The following is a 13516-nucleotide window of genomic DNA, read 5'->3' as shown; positions in this document are numbered from 1 at the left end:
GGGGTCAGGCAGGAAGAGCCCCTGTATTTACAGACACAGGAGAATGAGTGCCGGGGGACAGGACTGGCCTTGAAGTGTGTGCGGAGGAGGGAGGGGGGCAGGAGAGGCAGGGGTGTGCGTGACAGGAATCATCTAGGCGGAGAATTCAAATCAGGGATCATCCTGGCCCTGGTGGGGGCCCCAAAGCTCACGGGGAGGGGGCCAGCTTCGTAACCAGGCCCAGGAAGGGAGTTCGGGGACCCAGCAGGCCCCCAAGGGCCCATGGGCCACATCTGCACTGGCCCCAGTGCAGCGCCCTGCAAATCCGGAGCAACGAGTGGGAGGCATGGGCGCCAGGGAAGCAAGGCCTTGGGGCAGCTGGAGGCTCAAGTCCTCCCCAGACGAGGCGGAGGACGGAGCAAGCAGGTGTTCTCAAGACCACTGGCCTTTGGAAAAGGGGGCGGACAGGAGCAAGGAGGGGCGGGGAGAGAAGTAGGGAGGCTGGTGCCGAGATCCTCAGAGGAGGCCGGGCAAAGCCAAAAAGAGAGCAGCTCAGATCCGAACTCAGGGATCCAGAGATTTTAGAGGGGGGACTCAGAGCCCAAAGGGACGGCCGTTGGTGGGGTTAAAAGCTGGCTCTTGACTGTCAGGCCTCAGGTGGTTGCCGCTCCCTAGCAGTGTGACAGTGGGCAAGCTCCTTACCCTCTCTGAACCTCAGTTTTCTCATCTGTAAAGTGGATCTAATTAATGATCAGTATAGCTCACAGGGCTGTGCTGAAGCTGGAGGCAATGTAAGCTGGCGGTGGATGCGGGGGGGGCGGGGGGGGTGTCTGTCACTCATTAAGTCCGTAGCCATTATCCATAGTTTAGGCCAGGGGTCCTCAAACTACGGCCCGCGGGCCACATGCAAATACAAATATTGTATTTGTTCCCGTTTTGTTTTTTCACTTCAAAATAAGATATGTGCAGTGTGCATAGGAATTTGTTCATAGTTTTTTTTTAAAACTATAGTCCGGCCCTCCAACGGTCTGAGGACAGTGAACTGGCCCCCTGTTTAAAAAGTTTGAGGACCCCTGGTTTAGGCTGTTTTTCAGACATTCAAGTGTGGGGGGAAGAGCCTTTCTGGGGACATAGAAAGGCTTGGGTTTTTGTCTTAGCCCTTCCCCCACCGCCTTGGGAGAAGTCCCTGGACTTCGGCTGCTAGCCGTTTAATGGGAACGTGAATGCCTCCACAGTAGACTTGGAGTGGAGCAGATGGGACATTGTGAGCAGAAGTTTGTGACTCACTGGGAGAGGCTGCGATGAGGGTCAGTCCAGCTGGCAGGCGGGCCTGGGCCAGACAAGCAGGGCTGTAGGACCTTTGGGGCCTCTCTGGATTCCCTCTAGGGATTTCTTTATCGGCTGTGGAATGTGGCCATCCCAGGCAGAGGGGAGCATGTTCTCCACACTCTTAGCATCAAAAAACCCCTCAGCCCCGACCGGTTTGGCTCAGTGGATAGAGCGTCAGCCTGTGGACTCAAGGGTCCCGGGTTCGATTCCAGCCAAGGGCATGTACCCTGGTTGCGGGCACATACCCAGCAGGGAGTGTGCAGGAGGCAGCTGATCGATGTTTCTCTCTCATCCATGTTTCTAACTCTCTATCCCTCTCCCTTCCTCTCTGTAAAAAATCAATAAAATCTATATTTTAAAAAAATCCCTCAATGGGCATTGAGTGCGCACACCGACCACCACGGCTGAGCACATTCAGAAAGAACATCGTCTTTCTAAAAGAATAAAAATGCACCTTTGCAAAAGTAATATGAAGGATATTCGTTTCACATCGTGAGAGGGGTGATACCCTCTGGAAAGTGCCACCAGTGTACCGATGCCCCGTGTGACAGTAAGGAGCCATAGGAGTTTTCACATCCTGTCTGTTTCTTTTCTTACTCCCTATTTGTACTAAATTAGAAAATCCTAAACCACAATTACAGGTCATTAGAAATGGCAGCAAATGTTTGGTGGCTCTTTCAGAGGGTTGTGGATTCAGACCAAAGAAGCATCCAGAAATCACAGCTGTTTCTATTTTCCGCTCTCGCAGACACTAGGTCAACAGGGATGGAGCTTCCAAAAGTCACAAGGCTGAGTATTTCACCTGGAGAGAGAGAGTGACTGACGGAGCCATAATCCTCTCTTTGGTTGAAGGACCTCGGAAAGAATTCTTTACGTTCTGATGTAATATCTGGATGTGGTTTTTAAATCATCTTCGTAATATGTCGCTGATGCCCTTCTCTTGCTCAGAAACAAAAATCACCAAGGGTTGAGATGGAATCAAATTCTCAGAATGGAGGAGTCACACCACAGTTTGGTCTTAAGAATTTCTGCTAATTGGATAGTAAACAGTGAACATTGTAATAGTTTGTCAATGTTTGGGCAATAGAAATGTTGAACATATGGCCATCAGAGCAGGTTACTTAAGACCTTAGAAGTGGTCTTGAGTGGCATGATCAATAATGACATGAAAAAATGTCATCATTCTTTTCAAAATGCCTTGTGGGAACCTTTTCCCTCCATAGCTAGTAGAATAGCTGGAAAAATGGACTTGAACTTGCTGCCTCTGTCTTTGCATAGGATGCTGAAAAGAAGTACACTCAGTGAGTGAAACAGGATTGGAGTGACACTTTTCACTATGTCCTTCAACTCCATAGTGGGTAGGATTTAGGTTTGACCATTCATTACAGAGATCCAAAATAACAGTGGATCAATGTACAGCGGGTCCTTGACTTACGAGTTTAATTCGTTCCGTGACGGAGCTCGTAACTCAAATTATTCGTATGTCAAATCAATTTTCACCATTCCAATGACACGTGATGCTGGGCTGATGTTGTGGCGTTCACTGTGACGTTCGCTGCGCCAACTAGCGGTGGGGTATCTGAAGCTGGCTCGTAACCCAAATTTTAGGTCGCAACTCAAAGCAAAAAATCGGCCGAGAGACGGCTCATATCTCAAAAAACTCGTTAGTTGGGACACTCGTAAGTCAAGGCCCCACTGTATTTCTCTTCCATCCAAATAACCCAGAGACAGGTGGTCCAGGGGTAGAAAGGTGGTTCTTCTTCATTAGTTTGTCCAGCGATCCAGAATCCTTCTTTCTTCTTGTTCTGCTACCCTTAGGTCTTGCCCTCATCAGTGTGCTCCACAGTGGCTGTCTACAACACGAGGTTCCAAGCAGTAGTTGGAGGAAAATGGGGTGGAAAAACATACCCACTCCCTATAAGGACCTGTAGTCATACTTCAGCTCACATCCCATTGGCCAGAACATTGTCACATGACCACACCTAGCTGAAAGGGAGTAGGGGAGAGGTCTTTTTATCCTAAGTGGTCATGCATCCAACTAAAATTTGGGAATATTATTTACTCTGAGAGAGAAGGGGAGAAGGGATCTTGGGGACAGCAGCTGGCATTGCCAAAATGCTGGGGAAAGAGCAGAAAACAGACAGAAGCTGGCTTTGAGGCACAACTTCTTTCATCCTTGGTAAGGGGTGCCCTTCCTGGTGCTCCCTCGGCAGCGATTGCCAAGCCATCTTTTCACTTCATACCATGATTCACAAAATAATCACTTCAGCACAGAATCTTTTTTTCCTGAATCTTGGGCTCTTGGTGATAACACTGAGAGTTACTGAACCCTTGTCTCTGATATATGAACCACGCATAGGCTAATGTGTTTGGGCTCTGCACGTCGTTGATTTAAACCAACTTTGCACACGTGGGCCCACATGAATTTTTGAAAAGAGAGCTGAGATCAAACCATTTCTTCAAGTCATTGATTATGCCCCTGGAGACCAGTTCTAGAGCATACACAGCTTGCTCAGACGGCAATATGGTCAATACTTGTGATAGTCCGAACCTAATCTTAGGGAAGCAAAATTTCACAATTTTTAACGAGGAGTACAAGATAGCAGGATTGGTTAAAACCCGACTATCTTCCCATGGATACTATGTGATGCCCCGCCCTGTCATTCGATAAAGGAAATTTGCCAGAAGTTGGTTCTGTATTCTCACCGATAGAAATGTGTCATTAAGAAGCTATTTCACAAGCTTCTCTGATAGTGTTACGCATATCTGTGTTTTACTAAGAGGAATGCAACTTCAATGCTTGCCTGAGTAGCTTGGTTTTTGTCCCTGCCTCTAGTGGGGTGGGGCGGGGGCTGGGGAGAGGGATCTATCAATTTTGTCCTGGAAAGCTTGTTTTACTCTTGTTCTGGAAAAGAAAAAACTCTAATGGTTTACCAGAAAGGTCACTGTGCTGTGTTTGAAAACGATGTGAAAGTCTTGATGGCTGTATGCCACTATTTGACAAAGTTTCATAACAAACACACACTGGGGATTAGGATGGGATGGGTAGCCAGTCCAATGAAGTCCAGTGCTGGATATTCAGTATCGGACTCATTATTTAGACTTTTCTAGCTCAGCTGTTCCTGTGAAATCATCGCACATGTTCCAGTTTTTAGAGAGGTACATTTTTAGACTAGATTCCTGCTCGCTAATTGCTTTTATAACACTGCTCTCAGTTGTAGTATTTGGGTTACTATTTTCATCGCTCTTTTCTGAGCCATTTTTTTGAACCATTAACTTCATAGTTGAGTTGAGGATATTACACATCACAAAAGCAATCACCAAAAACCCATAAATGATTTGAAAATATATCGCCCGACACAAACTGCCAAGGTAGATCAACCAAATTCGATCCTGTAGCACATGCACAGTGCTGAAGAATGAGACAGTTATCAAGAACATAATGGGGCCCTAGCCGGTTTGGTTCAGTGGATAGAGCGTTGGCCTGCGGACTGAAGGGTCCCGGGTTTGATTCTGGCCAAGGGCACATGCCTGGGTTGCGGGTTCAATACCCAGTAGGGGGCGTGCAGGAGGCAGCCAATCAATGATTCCCTCTAATCATTGATATTTCTATCTCTCTCCCTCTCCCTTCCTCTCTGAAATCAATAAAGAAATATATATATATTTTTAAAAAGAACATAATGGGATGGCGGTGAAAATCTTAATTTTGCATGTCAAGTGTATGGGTAAAATCATTCCATCCTTTTTCCTTGGAAACTGCCAGCACCTGTGTATCACTTGTAGACCTTGAGGGACCTCCGCAATGGTCTACGAACCACACTTTGGGAAACTTTTTATAGCCATTAAGTCTCCTCTCTGAGTCATGAGATGGAGGGTGGGGATGTGTGTGTTGTTACTATGATCTCTGGCCCCATCTAGCTGGAAGCACATGTTCTTGGCTGATATGTTAAGTGGAAGGAGCATTGATGGCCACATATGGGGACATTCAAGAGAGATCTAGGCCATGTAATCACCAGACACCCAGACAGTTCAGTTAGAAGGAGAGGAGACTCACAGAAACATGGTGGGTCTGTCAGAACCAGCTCATGGTAGGCAGCTGCAGCCACATGGTCACCTGATGTCCCTGGTTGCTAGGCACTCTACCTCTACCAAGGCCCTGCAGCACACAGGAAACTGTTTTTCAAACAATGTATAATCCTCCAATGCAGATGGCCTTTCTCCAAAACCCTAGGGAACTAGATTGGTTGGGGAGTGAATGAAGGATTGGGCAGAGGGAGGCCTTCAACTGCAAAGGCTTCATCTACCCCACTAGTAGCTCTAGAGCTGAGATGGCCCTTCAGAGTTTTTCCCCCTTGAGACAAGGGGTCAGGGCTTTAAAAATATGATAGATAGATAGATAGATAGATAGATAGATAGATAGATAGATAGATAGATAAATATAGATACCTATATATATAAAAGCCTAAGTGACCGAACAACTGAACAACCGGTCAATCGGTCACTATGATGCACACTGACCACGAGGGGGCAGACATTCAATGCAGGAGCTGCCCCCTGGTGGTCAGTGTGCTCCCATAGCCAACCTTCCATAGCCAACCAACCTCCTGTGGTCCCTCCCTGCTGGCCAGCTGGCCCAGATCATCCCTGATTGCCGGCCAGGCTGAGGAACCTCACCAGTGCACAATTCATGCACTGGGCCTCTAGTATAGATATAGAGATATAGAGATATATATTGTAGTTTTCAATATACAGGTCTTTTATTTATTAAATATATTTTTATTGATTTCAGAGAGGAAGGGGAGAGAGAGAGAGAGAAACATCAATGATGAGAGAGAATCATTGATCGGCTGCCTCCTGAATGCCCCACACATGAGGGGATCAAGCCCACAACCCAGGCATATGCCCTGACCGGGAATCGAACCATGACCTCCTGGATCATAGGTCGATGCTCAACCACTGAGCCATGCCAGCCGGGCAAGGGGTCAGAGCTTTTGTACCCTCACATCAACCAGTCATAGGATGACTGCCTCTGAGGAGGAGCCTGACCTCTGGCAAAGTAGCTCCCTTTGGCTGACAGTGATACCTGGAGAGGGATAGGGAGCCCATGGGCTGCCACGTTTCTGTCAGCTGGGAAAGGGGGTGTCAGTCCCGTAGGGTGTCCCTGGGCAGCACACCCAGGTGAGCCTACAACAGAGACTGGGGAGGGGCAGCTGTCAAAGGCCTTTCCAGCATCAGAGCTTCCTCAGAAACGCTGATGGGCCTGTCACTGGGAATATGTGAGACGGGGTCTATCGCTACCTGTCCAGGGCGTTATAGGAAAAGAACCATGCACTGAGCAGAGCTGGGCCTCAGTCAGTGGTTTTCAAACTGGGTTCCATGACCCCCTAGGGGTTTCTTAGAGTCCTCGGGGTGGGGAGCAGGGAGATCCATATTCAGGCTCCCCCCACAGCCTTTCCCGTTGCTGCTGGGGCCCCGGAAACCCTACTTTGGTCTCTGCTCATATCCCAGGACTCAGCACAGGGTTTCATTTGAGGAAAGGCTTTCCCTGCTGAGAAATAACACAGGGAAATTCTACAGGATACGTAACCACGCGTCCTCAAAACTATGAAGGTTGTGAAAAACAAGCAAACACTGAAAAACTATCACGAACAGAGGAGACCAACGAGACACGATGAGCAAAGGCAATGTGATACCCCAGATGGGGTCCTGGAACAGAGACGTCACATTAGTAGAACATCTGGTGAAGCCTGAATGCAGCCCGGAGTCAGTTCGTGCTAATGTACCGATGTTGCCTTCTTAGTTTTGGCAAATGTACCATGATGATGTCGGATGTTAACATTAGGGGAATTGGATGAGGGGCATGTAGGGACTTTCTAGACTTTCTAGACTCACTTTGCAACTTTTCTGTAACTCTCAAATCATTCCAAAGAAAAGGGTTATTTTTTCTAAATAGCATTCGGAGACCATCAGACCAATGAACTCTAAATACCTCCAGAAATGAGAAAGACAGGTGAGGAGGCCGTGCTTGGGTTTGGGTAGGATTGGGATGCCAGAGGACTGGTGATTGGGCAGAATTCCCCACCCACAGATTTTTCTACAGATGGTTGTACATTAATATCCCTGTCTTCCTGATCTCCAGCTGCCCCAGGGAAGGAAGGACCCATCTGGGAGGGGAGGAGACTGACGCTGGGCTCACAAGAGTGGGGTGGACATTAAAGTTTGAGTGGTCTTTGGAGGGAGATATGGAGGGTGGGGAGCGCTTTAGTCCCTTCATCCCTGCTAAATATTTCCCAAGGCAGAGCCTGAGCTGCAGACCAGGAGACTCTGGAGGAAGGAGACACAGGCCCTGCCCCCAGTCTGATGGAGGAAACCCAGGTTCTACCTTTCAGGAACCCCAGTCTGGGGGGGAGGGGAGAGACACAGTCCCTGTCCTCGGGGAGCTCAGTCTGAATGAGGAGGCATCATCCTTATCCTTGGGAGCTCCCTGTCTGATGGGAGGGACACGGCTTCTTCCCCCAGTCTGAAGGGGGAGGCAGGACACATCTCAGACCTGCAGCCTAGGCTGACCCTCAGATATTACAATTCAGGGGCAGAAAGAGCCTGGGAGGAAGGTTTGCAGAGGAGAGAACTGTGATCCTTTGTAAAGAGGAGGCCGGTGCGAAGGATCCTAAGACAGAGCTGACGTCCACTCTGATGGTGGGTGACCAAGCCTCTGATCCATCATCCATCCCCACAGGGGATGATCGCCTCTGGCATGCAGTGAAGGGACAGGGAAAGACAGGAGACAGACGGATACACAGAGAGACAGAAATGGAGAAAGGGAATCGGCCAGAGATGCCAGAAGATCTGAGATGAAGAGAGACAGAATAGATGTGAGCCTAGGACCAGAATGGAGGCAGAAGTAGAGAGACGGCCCCACCCCAGCCCCTGCTCCAGCCCTGGCCCCCAGCTGTCCTGCCCTATTTGCATCTCCCTGCCTCTGTGTTCCCATTCAGGCTTTGGCACCACTTCAGTGTTTTCCCTCACTAGGTGTCGAACGCAAACCCGAGCCAAGATCCACATGTCCTAGCTGGCTGGAGAGGAGGCTCTATGGGAAGGAGGGAGAGTGAGTGTGGGCACAGCCCCATCTATTGTGTGGTGCTGGGTAGGGGCAGGTGGAGGAGGCAGGGAGGACCTGTGCCTTGTTCACCTCTGTGTGCGTAGGAACTGGCACAGTGCTGGGCACAGCAGGGCGTTCGGTAGTGGTTTCAGACTGAGTAGTACCCAGTCAGATTAGAGAAAGGGCTATAGCATAGTAGTGAGAGGCAGGGTTCAAATCTCAGCTCTGCTACTTCCTAGCTGTGTGACCTTGAGCAAGTTACTTAACCTCTCTGAGCCCCAGTTTCCTCACCTGTAAAATGAGGACAGGACGTTTACAGAACCTACATCATAGGATTGTTGTATCCGTTCAGGGCGCTAATGCATCTACGGCCCTTAGGTCAGAGCCTGGCACCCAGAAAACACCAAGAAACAGCCTGCGTCATGCAGGTGCATCCTGGGTGTCACTTTCCTTTGTCTGTTACATTCCTGTGTGCTCAGTGGGGATGGGTCGTGTGCAGGGCTGCTTCTGGGCTGGATGATGAAGAGGATGGCAGGTAGTATCGTGCAATAAGAAGAATGATGGCTCTGTGGCCAGGCCAGGCAGGCCCAGGATCTAGTCACAGTTTCACCACTTCCTGGCTGGGGGGGTCCCCAGCACAGGGCTTCTCCTCACCTGCAGAATAAGACCTTCCTGGGGTGATTGCCAGTGAGGAGGAGCGAGTGCCATTTGACACAGGACTGAGGGCTGAATCTTCCCAGTTACACGTGGTCTGTTGTACGTGGCTATGTGTGGCTAGTGGTTGCGTGGATTTGTAATTAGGGAGCACACAGGGCAACGAGAAGAAGCCTGGGCTGGCTGTCGAGTTCTCTCGGCTCTAGGAAGGGGTTCTTAGATGATGCCTTGGCCCTTCTGAGTCTCAGGTTCCCCCCCTCCCCCCCCCCCCCCCCGCCGTAACATAAAGGGATTAAAACTGATCCCCCGGGGCTGTTGTGAGGATTAGAGGAGATGACGTGTGTGGTGCTGTCAGCTCACAAAAGTTCCTCTACAGATGGGAGGAAGGCAGCACTTTCGAAGGGCCTCCCAGCTGCAGTGGCGACGCCTGTGGTCAGTTTCCTGCCACGTGACACTGCGCACCTTCCCATCTGTGCACACAGATGGAGTGGCATGTTTGTGTCACAGTTGCTTCTTCAGATTAGGCAGGAGGGCATCCCTTGGCATCCAACCTGGGTCTCTTGGACCTGTCGAGAGTAGCGGTTAAGCCTCTGGGCTCTGGAGCCAGGCTGCCTGGGTTTGAATCCCAGCTCAGCCACTTCCTAGCTGTGTGACTTCAAGCAACTGACCTAACCTCTCTGGGCCTCTCTTTCCTCTTCTGAAATCGGAGACAATCACAGCACGCACCTCAGAGGGCTTTGTGCTACAACACAGCCTGGTACAGATGTTTGTGGTTATTCCTGAGTCAGGCTGGGTCTGAGGGGTGAGCGCTGCTGCCCAGTTCCCACGCCTCTTCTGGCCAACAGATAGCTCATCCCCTGGAACAGTCCTTTCTGAGCTCTGACCAGATTCCCTTAGGTGGAGTTCCTAGAAGGGTGCAGCCTGGGGCAACGCAGCCAGAGCAAGCTGCTAACATCATCATGCAGAACAGGAGGCCCCGGGATGCCCACAGCACAGAGGTTTTTGAATGTTCACGAAGTTCAGGAAAGAGAAGTGAGGGGGATCGCCTGCAGGTCCCCAGCTGGATGGAGAAGAGCAAGCCTTTCTCTGCTCTATTCCTTCTCCCCGTCTCACATCCCTCCCACCCAGAACCTCAGCAAGAGCCAAGTGACCTGAGAGGGGGTGGGAGTGGTCCTCGCAGGGTCAGATGTCTGGCCCCACTGAAGCTCACCTCCCACACCCCACTCTGCCTTCTTGCCTTTGCCCTGCTGGTGACCTCAGGAGGAGGACAGACAAAGGAGAGGTGAAGGGGAGGAGGTGCGATAGGAATGAGAAAAGAAATGGGGCGGCGGCTGCACCCAAAGCAAGCAAGGGGCCACGTGCACGCGCAAATGTATGTGAAAGCGTGTGCGCTCGCGCGTGTGAAGGGGTGTGTGTGAGACGGTATGTGAGTCGGTGGGTGTGAGTGTGTGTGTATAAGTGCCTGCATGTCTGTCTGTCTGTCTGACTGGGAAGACACAGAAGTACAGACCAGCCCCATTGGGAGGGACTTCTGCCCAGACCCCATTTTGCAGGTGAGGAGACAGGATCTGTAATAGCATCTGAGATGGCCAACGTCACCAGGCCAGTCGGGTACTAGATCCTTGGTTTCTAGACAACAAATCCAGGGCTGAGGAGCAGGAACTTGGGGAAGAAGGGGACAATGGGGCATTGGGGAGGAGGGCATTGGGGACTTTCCCCAACTCCTGCCCTTCCCCTCAGCCTCCCCTCCATCCTCGGCTGTTTCTTCTGGCTGGAGGAGGAGGTGGAGGAGGGAGAAAAGGAGGAGGAGGAACAGGGCTGCCCAGGAGGAGAGGCAGAGAGGAGGGGGGGATGGAGGCAGCCTCCCAGGGTGCAGGAGCCTGTGGGAAAGGTCCAGGCCCCAGCCTCCCCCTTTCCTGCAAACGTGGACTCCCCACCCAGTCAGGACGTGTCACCCTTGGAGTCTGCGGCGAGGCGGTAGCAGTGGCCTCTCTCCAGCTTTCCTGCCAGACCTGGCTTTGAGTGTAGGGAGGGCCCTTCAGAAAGAGGCTGGGGCCGGTTTCCAGCTTGGCCACGCTGAGCCCTAAAACAGAGGGAGGAGGAGCCTGAGTCCACCCAAGTTCTGGCTCCTCGGCCTCCCGCCCCCACCCGCCCCTCCTCAGCTTCCCCATCTAGGACAGGAAAACCGGCCAGAAACTCTGTCTCTTGAGTCTGGGGGAGTTTTCTGAGTCCCCTCCTCACTGCCCTGGGGGAGCAGGGCCTCACTGGTCTCACACCCGGCTTCCCTCCCCCTCCTCCAGGGCCCCTGCCTGGGAGGGGCGCCCTTGCCCTTGGCTTGGGGGAGGAGGGGAGAGAGGGTCCACAGCCTCTGGAGGGAAGCAGCAGCCAGAGCAGAGTTCCCGATGACTCACAAGCCTGGAACGCCTTGAGAGCAGAGGCGCGGGGACAGCCCCCTGTTCAGCTGGGGCAGCCGGAGAGAGGACCCAGGGCCTGGGGGGCAGGGAGGCCAGGGGATGGCGGAAGGTCAAGAGGCAGAGCTAAGGAGAGGCTCTGGCCTGGGGGCAGGATGGAAGGGAGGGTCATAGAGATGCCCAGGGGAGGGGGATGATGTGCTTCCCCCTTTCCATCCCAAAGCAGCCAGTGAAGCCTCGCCCGCGCCCCCCCTTCCAATCCCCCACCCTCACCCCCACACACACCTCCAGGGAGCTCCCTTCCCTGAGAACTGCTTGAGAAGAGGAAGATGCCCTGTCCCGACCCCTTCCGGGCCTGAGAATAACACTCTCCTACCCCGAAGAGCAGGGGGGTGGCTGGCATGACCTCCCAAGAGCCCCCCTTGGTTTTGCCCATTCCAACTTGCTTCACGGCCATGTTCCTCCCAGGACCCCACTCCATTCCCTTTATCGGGCTCATCATTAGAAGGGGAAACAGACCTAGAGTGGGTTCAGGGAACACAGCTGCTCCCCCAAGTCTATCTGATCTGGCAGGGCTCTGGGCTCAGGGCACCCATGTCCTGTCTACTCTTCCTTGCCAAGCAGTGGATGCAGCTAAAGCCCGGTCTACGTGGCAGGCAGAGGGGGGCCTGCAAGGGAGGGGAGCTGGGAATGAGGTCAGCGGGTTGGATGGGCCAGGCCATGGCTGTGAAGGCATCTGGACTGCAGCAGTCTAGAAGGTAGGGGCCTCTGGGTGGCCACTCCCAGCCCCAACCCGCCATCCACCCGCCCACCATGGCCTCTTTCCCAGCTCCTGCTCCTCCCTCCGTGAAGCCCACACTCCGCCCAGGCCAGATGGTTCACATCAAGCCTCTACCATGTGGCAGTTCTACTCTGCCCACCAGGCTCCCTTCCCCCTCTGGCCACATGGCTCAGCTGAGAGTTGAGAGCAGCTCTCACCACATCCCCATAGGCCTGGACTGGTATTCTCTGGGGTCCCCGTGTCATGTGGAGCCCCCAACTCCAGTTGCTCTCCTAACCTCTCTAGCTCCTCAGCCCCCACCGCTCAGGATCTTGAAATGAGGCAAAGATTTTACCTCTGACCCCTCAATCTCAAATGTGTAACTTTAAGTAGGATACTTCCCTTCTCCAAGCCTTCGTTTTCTCCTCTGTGCAAGTTGGGGAGGGCAGGGAAGAATGAACTCAATGTTTCCTCCCAGAACATCTATTGTTCTATGATATTCCACCTTAAGACTGTAAGGCTCCAAAATCTAGTAGAAGTTGAAACCCAACTTTGGAGGGGTCATCTGGTCTACCTCTTTGCCTGCTCCCATGCCATGTTTTCTTGTTGATCTGAGATCCACAAATCCCACCCACTTTCCTTGCATCATCCTTTCCCCTTCAGGGCCACAGCCTTCTAACTTGAGTTCTGCTGTCACCAAGGTGTAGGTTCTCTGGGCAAGTCCTTGGCAAAAGGCTCACAGCCATACCCTGCTCAAAAGCAGTTATTGGCTCTCTATGGCCACGAAATTAAATATAAATTCCTCTCCTAGAATTCCAAGTCTCTAAGTTGTCCCCAGTCTACCTGTCCAGCCTTATCTTCCATGTTTCCTCTGCCTAAGGCCTTCTGTCTTTCCCTCCCCCTTCACCTCAAGAATGTGTGTGTGTGTGTGTGTGTGTGTGTGTGTCTTCCCAGGCTTAGCATGCCTTTCCTCCCACCTTCCCATTCCAACCCTACATTCAAACCCTGACACTGGCCCTCCTGGGCCCAACTCAAAAGCAACCTCCTCCATAAAACCTACCTCATCTCTCATTGCCATTCTCATCGCTCTTTGTAGCTCCCCGAGGCTTCCATTTACTGAAAATGACACAGGCCAGCAAGTGGCCTTACTACTGCTGCCCCGTTTCACAGATTGGAAAAATGAGGTTCAGGGAGATGAAGCAACTTACCCAAAGTCACACAGCCAGTGCTGCCTCGAGTGAGAGACATTTTTGTGTTTCTTTTATTTCCCTTCCTGACTCTCCA

This window comes from Myotis myotis, unplaced genomic scaffold (assembly GCF_014108235.1).
Source record: "Myotis myotis isolate mMyoMyo1 unplaced genomic scaffold, mMyoMyo1.p scaffold_m19_p_17, whole genome shotgun sequence".
Taxonomy (NCBI): domain Eukaryota; kingdom Metazoa; phylum Chordata; class Mammalia; order Chiroptera; family Vespertilionidae; genus Myotis; species Myotis myotis.
This window is presented reverse-complemented; position numbering follows the sequence as displayed.